A 10000-nucleotide genomic window follows, 5' to 3' on the forward strand; every position below is an offset into this window, starting at 1 on the left:
AGGTAAGCATTCTGCTTTACATCAGTACATAACTAATATTTCAGTCGTCTGACGTCCCTCCTTAGTAAATGATGCAGGACCACATACATAGATGATACATACTGTAAACTGGGGAGGACAGTGTGAACCGCACTCGACCCAGTCACCCTATCTCACAGTCCACTCTGTGTGTAACAAAGCGAAAGCACCAAAGCACTATCGTTCAACAACATCCATTTTATCCTCGCTGCCACAGGACACTATCCAAACAACGACAAGAGGAACGTCACGTCCACTAATAAGACAGAATGTCTCACATCACCCGCAAACAACGCAGCTCAAATCAGCCAGCAACACCCACAGTGGTCCACCCAGTATCAACACAGGACGCAACGCCACGCCACAACACAAAAGGTACAAGTAATAAAATACCCTTTGGCCACACCCCTTATAAAGGCATCGAACCAACCCACCACCTGACACCAGCCAAACGTACATCCTGATTTGACACATCTCTGGCAACCTAACCCACGTTGGCCCTTAACCTAACCCACGTTGGCCCTTAACCTAACCCACGTTGGCCCTTAACCTAACCCACGTTGGCCCTTAACCTAACCCACGTTGGCCCTTAACCTAACCCACGTTGGCCCTTAACCTAACCCACGTTGGCCCTTAACCTAACCCACGTTGGCCCTTAACCTAACCCACGTTGGCCCTTAACCTAACCCACGTTGGCCCTTAACCTAACCCACGTTGGCCCTTAACCTAACCCACGTTGGCCCTTAACCTAACCCACGTTGGCCCCTAACCTAACCCACGTTGGCCCCTAACCTAACCCACGTTGGCCCCTAACCTAACCCACGTTGGCCCCTAACCTAACCCACGTTGGCCCCTAACCTAACCCACGTTGGCCCCTAACCTAACCCACGTTGGCCCCTAACCTAACCCACGTTGGCCCCTAACCTAACCCACGTTGGCCCCTAACCTAACCCACGTTGGCCCCTAACCTAACCCACGTTGGCCCCTAACCTAACCCACGTTGGCCCCTAACCTAACCCACGTTGGCCCCTAACCTAACCCACGTTGGCCCCTAACCTAACCCACGTTGGCCCCTAACCTAACCCACGCTGCACCTTAACCTAAGTTACGCTGCACCTTAACCTAAGTTACGCTGCACCTTAACCTAAGTTACGCTGCACCTTAACCTAAGTTACGCTGCACCTTAACCTAAGTTACGCTGCACCTTAACCTAACTTACACTGCACCTTAACCTAAGTTACACTGCACCTTAACCTAACTTACACTGCACCTTAACCTAAGTTACACTGCACCTTAACCTAAGTTACACTGCACCTTAACCTAACTTACACTGCACCTTAACCTAAGTTACACTGCACCTTAACCTAAGTTACACTGCACCTTAACCTAAGTTACACTGCACCTTAACCTAAGTTACACTGCACCTTAACCTAAGTTACACTGCACCTTAACCTAAGTTACACTGCACCTTAACCTAACTTACACTGCACCTTAACCTAACTTACACTGCACCTTAACCTAACTTACACTGCACCTTAACCTAACTTACACTGCACCTTAACCTAACTTACACTGCACCTTAACCTAACTTACACTGCACCTTAACCTAACTTACACTGCACCTTAACCTAACTTACACTGCACCTTAACCTAACTTACACTGCACCTTAACCTAACTTACACTGCACCTTAACCTAACTTACACTGCACCTTAACCTAACTTACACTGCACCTTAACTGTCACATGTAACGTCACAGGAATGTAGCTTTGCCTAACAGCAACCCTCTGAACATAGTTCACTGCTTGGATCCTCTGGTGTCATGTGTATTTCTTGATGCCATGGTGCGTACCCTCACATAAAGGTCTTTCGAGTGTTGCGTACTTTCTACACAGTCCCGCTAACCACTGGAAGGGTGTACCGCTACAGAACGAATATCGCCCTCCCCTCCTGCCCTTCCAAGCTGGTCGGTCAGGCGTTTGTTTGTGAAATGAGCCTTGCAGCTGTTCAGTTGCATTCGGTTGTCGATGCAGTCAGTGTACGTTGTGGTACGGCCTGTGTGGACTGTCCGCTGATGTACGCGTAACCCACACTGATCATCCGTCGTTACGTACTGAGTGACATAATGTGGCACATGCTTGACCGTACACCGGCTGCGCCCTACAATGGCGAATCATAAGGGCCATATGTTGTGCACGATGCTACTTGTCTCGTCTCCCCATTACAGCGAGATTGCACTGTTGTACGCCGTACAGACATGTGGTAAGTAGGTACGGACGAAAGTATTGCATGTTGGCCCCCCCCCCCCCCTCCTCCCTCTGCCGGGAATCAGCGTGAGCCGTCTGTTGATGTAGCGACGAGGGTTTTCCTATTTAATCGTATTGCCCCACACAACATGGTAGCACGGTGGACCGCGTTCCACATCTGCGACATGCTACAGAGGCCGGTTGACAGTCGACCGCGCAAGGGACATTGCACACGTGCGCGGACCATCTTCCACGTGTTCTCTCGTGTACATGCCGCAGTGTGTATGTGGGCTGATGTAGCGTGTCGTGACACATAACATGCAGGCATGCCAGAATCGTAGATTTCGCAAATGTAGATTGACGTATACGTTTGCTGCCAAAGATCCGCAAATGAACTGGAAATCAGTTGTTGAGCGGTTGTTCGCGCTGCAGGTGCATCGGTGATAGCGACGATCGGTACATCTGTGAACCGGTTGTTTCGGCGGTACCCGCCATGCCCCCGAACCTGAGTTGGCCATGTGGGTATGAAGCGATACGAGGCTGTGGCTTGGCGGGACAGTCCCCGGCCGGTGAGGGGGGGCCGCCCGGCGTGCTGGCCGCGCGCTGCGTGAGCGCACGCACTACAGCCGGCTGGTGGGGGGCGCCCAGTGGCAGGAGCGCCGGCCGACGGGCCCGGCTGGCGTCCCAGCTATGCGCCGGCGCACCCTGCGCGCGGCGCCAGGCGGCCAAAGTGGGTTCTGCCGAGCCCGGTGCGAAGCGCGGTGGACATCTGCAGTGTGCTGGTCCGATTGCGGACTGTGTGCGTTGAGGATGCGCCGCCGCCCGGCACTCGGCGTCGCGACGCCGTCTGCTGCTCGGTCGCCCCCAGCGGTTCTCGCAGGTGGTTTGTATCGCAGCTCTGCGGACGTGTTGGCGCGTGCGCTGTGCTGGGAGAGTTCGCTTCTGCACCCAAGTGGGGCTTTGCCCTTCTGTGGGGCTGGCGTTGGAGCTGCCGGTCACCGTAGGTGGCGCGTGTTGTTTCCCGCCGGCAATGCCACGACAGCACGCTCCCGGGCCTCTGTCGGCAGCGGCAAGCTCAGTTGGGAGCACGGGTGTTCGCACTGAAAGCGTCTACTCGCCTATCTCCGGGCGATTGCGCCTCTCTCGAACCCGACCAAGTACTTAGGACGGCGCTGCGCGCCGCCGGGACCTGAGAGGGTTTCGAGGTGTATCGTGCAGGGGAGCTCAGCCTCCTCCTGTTTGCAGAATAATTGAGCGGACGCTTGCGTGTTCGCGCGGGCCCTCGGGACACACTCCCGGGCGGCCGGCTGCTCAGCTCTCGTTGACGCAGCTCCCTGGTTGATCCTGCCAGTAGTCATATGCTTGTCTCAAAGATTAAGCCATGCATGTCTCAGTACAAGCCGCATTAAGGTGAAACCGCGAATGGCTCATTAAATCAGTTATGGTTCCTTAGATCGTACCCACGTTACTTGGATAACTGTGGTAATTCTAGAGCTAATACATGCAAACAGAGTCCCGAGTCTGGCGTGAGGTCGGTCGCTCGACGGCGCGTTCGGCGCGGGCCCACCCGTAGCCGGCGCGCCGTAAGGCACGGAGGCTCGCACTGGGGCGTATCGCTTCCAGACGGGCGTGCCGCGGCACTCCTCACAGGGGAAGTGATGTGTCTCTTACAACCTCTCCTTCCCAAGTGGCTCTTTCCGCCTTCCCGTGGTGCCAGACGTTAAGCTCGGCATTTTGCCTTGCGACAAAAGGGAGAGCTGCGACCCAACCCGATGCGAAAGCGAAGGGTGCGTGGCACAGGGGGAGCTGTGTCAAGGGACGAACATCTGTCCCTTCCTGTTCGCAGGGCCCAGACCAACAGGAGCTCTGCATGCCGGCGACTTCGTTTGTCGGCGTGGGATCGCGGCGCGAGTCGGCAAGGGTGCCTCGCCGCGCCCCTGGGTAACCGGGGCGTGTTCTGCCAAACCCAGGAGGTGGTGACATCGCCTGGGCCAGGTTAACTGGGTCCAGACCGCCGAACGTCTGGGGGACCGGCCCGCCACCTGAGTAGGAGTGGGTCCTTGGCCGTAAGGTGGAAACTCGGGCTAGTAGGCGGCGAAGGGCGAGAGGTGCATCCGCCTCTCCGGAGTGCGGGGTGCAGTTGCCGAGGAGCGTCGCGTGAAATCGCCGATGACGGAGCCATCGATGGGGACCAGTGCGCTGGCGACGGCGCGCTGAACCCGGCAGCTCGGGAGTGCCCTTGACCTTGGGGCGAGGTCGGTGGGCGAGCTGCAAGAAGTCCCCCCCCATGCCAGAGGAGCCGGTCCGGGGCAAGAGACGGGCTCCCATCTTTCTTTTATCACTCGTATAATCATGGCGACAACCGATACGAGTGACTCGAGTGCGCCTCAACGGGCTTCTTTTGCGCCGCCTGATCCCTCTCCTCAGGATGAGTCGGGACAGGCCGAAAATGAAACTGTGACGCAGAGATTAGCACGAATCACGTTGCTCATGGAGCAAAACATTAAAAACGGGAAGATAAGTCAAGCAGGACTCTCAACAATTAAAAATGAACTGGCTGCATGGGCCATTGCCCACGCAAAGTTGGAAGGAAGGGTGGAAGAATTAGAGAAGGAAAACAATCGATTGAGGAAACAACCAGTTAAAACCTGGGCTGCCGTGGCAGCGCAAGCTCCCACGAAGCCCAAAACGACTAGAGATACCATAGATAAAGTGACTAAGAGGCCAGATACGGCAGTTTTCTTGAGGACCCTGCCGGGCCAAGACACAAGTGTCAAAAGAATCCAGGAGCTATTCACGACTACTGTGGACCCTGTAAAAGAGAAAATAAAGATCAAAAGAATCAAACCCAGCAAGAATTCAGTAATAGTGGAAGTCGCATCCGAAGAGGATAAAGAAAAAATATTGAACAACCACAAATTAAATTCAGTAATTAAGTGTGAGCCTCCAAGGAAAAGGAACCCTCTCGTGATTCTGTACGACGTTCCAACTGTAATGACCAATGAAGAGTTATGCGACACAATCAGGAAACAAAACTTTGAGCATCTGAGTGAAGAAGAGTTCAAAGACTGCTTTAAACTCAGATTCAAGACAGGTCCACGGGGTCGAGATGTGGTACATCACGTCGCTGAGGTTACAGCGCGGATGTGGAAAAGCATTACGACAATGGGCAAAATATATGTTGGCTTCCATGCCATCAACACCAGGGACTATGTCGTGGTACCTCGTTGCCACAACTGTGGCGACTTGGACCACATTCTCAGGCTGTGCACCAGGGAGTCGGCCTGCACAAAATGTGGAGAGAACGGTCACAACCGTAAAGACTGCAAGGCAGCAGCAATCTGCATACCATGCAGGAACCGAGGCAAGAAATCATGCGGAGCCACAGGTCGAAACTGCCCAACATACAGGATGCTTGAACAAAGACTGATTTCCAGGATTGATTATGGGTGAGCCCGGCATACTGAACAGGATGCCGAAACATAAGTCCCCGAGCAAAAGGAGGAGGGATGCTATGAGGGCTAACAAGTTTAAGTTGTTCTTAAGGTCGCTTACGAGCACCAAGAAAACTGAAAATAGAGCCACACAGACTGAGATCTATATGATAAATATGGCAATACAGACAGATCCCCCCATAGCTGCAGCTCCCTCCTCCGAAAGCCGGGGAGCAGAGCCGACAGAACACCAGAAACGGCAAGGGCATCCTGTGGCTGTGGCAGTTTCCAGAAAGGAGCAGAAAAAGGTCATTCAACCGATACAGGAAAACTTGATAACCAGTAGCTCTAGTACAAGTTCTCCCACACAGGGTACTCCAGTAGTTAGACTACCACCTGTGGACCCTGTAAGAGTGTACCCCAACTTGGAGTACACCATGCAACTAGCAAGACTTGAGCAGCCGGCTACCCTGACCACTGCCCTGAGACATGTGGTTCGTGTAGGACACGAAGAGGGACGAAAGATAACCTTCTCGGTGATGGAGGCTGTGGACAGAATTCAACTAAAATCAGTGAATCTCCCCACTGACTTTGGAGCCCTGCGAGACTTGTTAAGAAAGGTGTTTGAAAGAAGGGGCGAGAAATTCGACCTAAATGACATCTATGAACAGGCAGTTTTGGCGAACGGACGAATTGCGTTCGACTGGACTAAGACCTGGCCACATGACCGAGTACACACCTACTTTCCATAATGACCAAAATAAACATAGGACAACTAAACGCTCATAATAGTCGACTTGTGATGCAGGAACTCCGAAGGGAGGTGGAGGAGAGGAGATTGGATGTGCTCTGTCTGCAGGAGCCGTACTCCCAAGCTGGGAAAGTCGCATTTGCTGCCGCCACATGGCAAGTAATAAGCAGAGGAGAAGACCCAAGGGCGGCAATTATAATTACAAACAAACTCGTGAGAGTAACCACACTCTCTCAGTTTACAACTCCCCATTGCAACGTCGTGGAGCTCCAATCTCCAGCAGGAATCATCACCATCATTAATATGTATTTCCAGTATGGAGATGACATTGAAATACACCTAGACCACCTGATGAGGGTGACCACGGCGTTGCGGGGAAGGAAAATTGTAATAACAGCTGATATTAATGCCAAGTCCCCCCTATGGTTCAGTGGCACAAGAGACGCAAATGGAGAAAAGGTGGAAGAATACATTATGGCGTCGCAACTCGTGGTGGCCAACAGGCCTGGTAATCCTCCTACCTACACGGCAGGAGGAGGGCAGGGTACAAATATTGATGTCACTCTCGTGACACCAAATGTAACAAACATCATTCAAAATTGGAAAGTAGTAGGAAACGCCACCACTAGCGACCATAACTTAATAACTTTCACAGTAGGGGAGAGAGAGTGCCGCTGGGCCATGGGATGGGAAATACAATTTAACTACAGGAAAGCTGACTGGGAACGCCTGGCGAGGGAGTGCGACATTCCTCCATTACCGGAAGATGACATACAACAAGACATAAACGTAGACAACAGAGCAGATGAACTAGTAACTGCAGTAACCAGGGCGGTGAGGGCTGCTGTACCGATCAGGAGGAAGGCCATGGCGGCTTCTCCGTCACCGTGGTCGCCTGAATTGGAAGATCTACGCCAATCTGTCAGGAGGCTAAGGAGGCACTACCAGCGCAGTGTCGTCTGGCAGGAGAGACAAAGGTGGCAATTGCAGTACAGGGAGGCAAAACAGAGGTTCCAGAGTGAACTACGTGAAGTCAGAAGGCGAAGCTGGGAACACTATGTGCTCAGCCAGCTAGCTCTGGATCCATGGGGACTCCCCTATAAATTAGTCAGGGAGAAAATCCGCTCTCCTATGGAGCTATCTACAGTCAGGCACGGGGACAGGATGACGGAGTCCTGGCAGGAGACTGCTGGGGTCCTCCTCCGGTCCCTGCTGCCTGATGACAATGCGGATGGGGAGACAGAGGGACAACGGCAATTGCGAGAACAAGACCGTGAAATATATAATAATGACACGGCGGTCTACCCCTTCTCAGAAGAGGAGGTGGCGACCCACATAAAGCAACTTAAAAGAGGCAAAGCTCCTGGGCCAGACGGCATTGTGGCGGAGGTGGTGCAATTCCTGACACCCCAGCTGGTTGCCCCGCTTACCCACCTCTATAATGAGTGCCTGAGGCAACAACAGTTCCCAAGAAGGTGGAAAACTGGGAACGTCGTCATCATTAAGAAGGGACCGGACAAGGATCCTGCAGAAGTAAAGTCGTACAGGCCGATCTGCCTGTTAGATTTGTTTGGAAAAATCTTGGAAAAACTGCTGGCTGACAGACTGGCAGCACATAGAGTATTGTGCGGGATGAGCAGTAGGCAATTCGGTTTCAGGCCGGGGCGGTCGGCATCTGATGCAATCGCCCTGGCGGCCGAGGTCTGTGGCTCAACCCCGCACAAATACGTGGTGGGCATCATGGTGGACATCAGTGGCGCCTTCGACAACCTGTGGTGGCCCTCGCTCTTCTCCTGCTTGCGGGAGAAGGAGTGTCCAGGGCCGCTATATGGCTGCCTGAGGAGCTACTGTGAGGATCGGGAGGTCTGGCTATCATCCCCTAGCGAAAGGGTAGGGAAAGCTGTCACGAAAGGATGTCCCCAAGGATCGGTCCTAGGGCCGCTCTTTTGGGACATCCACATGGAGCCATTACTAGACAGCCTGCAACGAAGTGAGGATGTGCTAGAGGTGATAGCCTACGCTGATGACCTCCTCCTGATGGTCGGTGGCCGTAGCCGAGAGGACATAGAACCTAAAATAGAGAGAGCGTTAGACAGACTCCTACAGTGGTGCCACACCACGAAAATGACCATATCACCAAGCAAATCGACATACTTACTACTTAAAGGACAACTAATCAGGAACCCTACGGTCAGAATTGACGGCACACCGGTACTGCGAAGACGAGACACACGTTACCTAGGAGTCATCATTGATGAGAAATGGAACTTCGGAAAACACATTGAAACTGTAACCCAAAAAGCTCTGCAAATATTAAACAACCTCATTTCCATAGGACATAAAAGATTTCACCTACCTCCACATCTCATTAAACTCTATCACAATAGCATCCTAATTTCAGTAGTGGGTTACGGCTCCGGGGTCTGGGCGCACAGACTCACGAGGGTTGTGCCCGCCATGGCAGTGAGAAGGGTTCAGAGAAGCATGGTTCTAAGATCTGTGGGCGCTTATAGAACATCTCCAGGAGGGGCCCTATTAGTCATAATGGGGCTCTGCCCACTTGATATCAAGATTAGGGAGCAAGCAGCCTGGTATTGGGCAAAAAAAGGGAACCAGGGGAAAATAGAAGAAATCATGGGTGTGAGGGTAGAGGACAAAAGGGGGATTAGAAGAAGGGGGGAAGAACTTTGGCAGGGGTCCTGGGAGACAGAAGAAACCGGTCGCAGAACCTTTCAGTTCTTGCCGAACGTGAGGGAGCGCTTAGAAATGAAGTACTTTCAGCCAACACGGGGACTGATCCATTTTCTCACTGGTCATGGACCCTACCCGACATACTTATGTCGGTTTGGGAAGAGGGCTACGCCAGCGTGTGACTGTGGCGCGCCGGAAGGCACTCCGGATCATGTGATTTACGAGTGCCCTCTCTTCAATGATGTAGCGACTACACTTCGAGACGGACTACCGAACCATGACACGTATCAACTCCTCAGACGTGAAGACACTTTTCAGATGATTAATACTCTGGCCAACGAGGTATCACGGAAAGTGTTAAATGAATATCTGAGGGAGATTAACTAAGAATTTGAAAATGAACACCGATATTGTCTAGATCCCTTTTCCCATACCGCCAGCGCGCGGACTGGCCGACTTCACATCACAGTTGGGATCCGCCGCGCGCAGGATTAGGGGGAGGAGGGGTTAATCTCACCGACTTAGAGATGCACCAGATTTGACTTAGGATAAGTTAGCTCTGTAGGACTTAGAATAGGATATTATGTTAGGTTATGGAACTGCAGCGAGTTAACATCTTGGCCAGCCCAGTGCCGGGGGCAAGCTCTTTGGGGTTAGCCCGAAGAGCAAGGCTTGCAAAGTAGGTTTATATATTCTACTGGCACATATGTGACGCTGCAGGTGTAGAAATTAGAAATTAGTGATAGTAATAGTTTCTTAAGTAGTAGGGATATATAGTATAATGCCCATTGTTGTAGTAACCTGTAGCACATCATATTTTGTAGCATGCTGCATGAAACAATAATAAATGTATTAATATTA

Source organism: Schistocerca gregaria, unplaced genomic scaffold (genome assembly GCF_023897955.1).
Source record: "Schistocerca gregaria isolate iqSchGreg1 unplaced genomic scaffold, iqSchGreg1.2 ptg000652l, whole genome shotgun sequence".
NCBI classification, from domain to species: domain Eukaryota; kingdom Metazoa; phylum Arthropoda; class Insecta; order Orthoptera; family Acrididae; genus Schistocerca; species Schistocerca gregaria.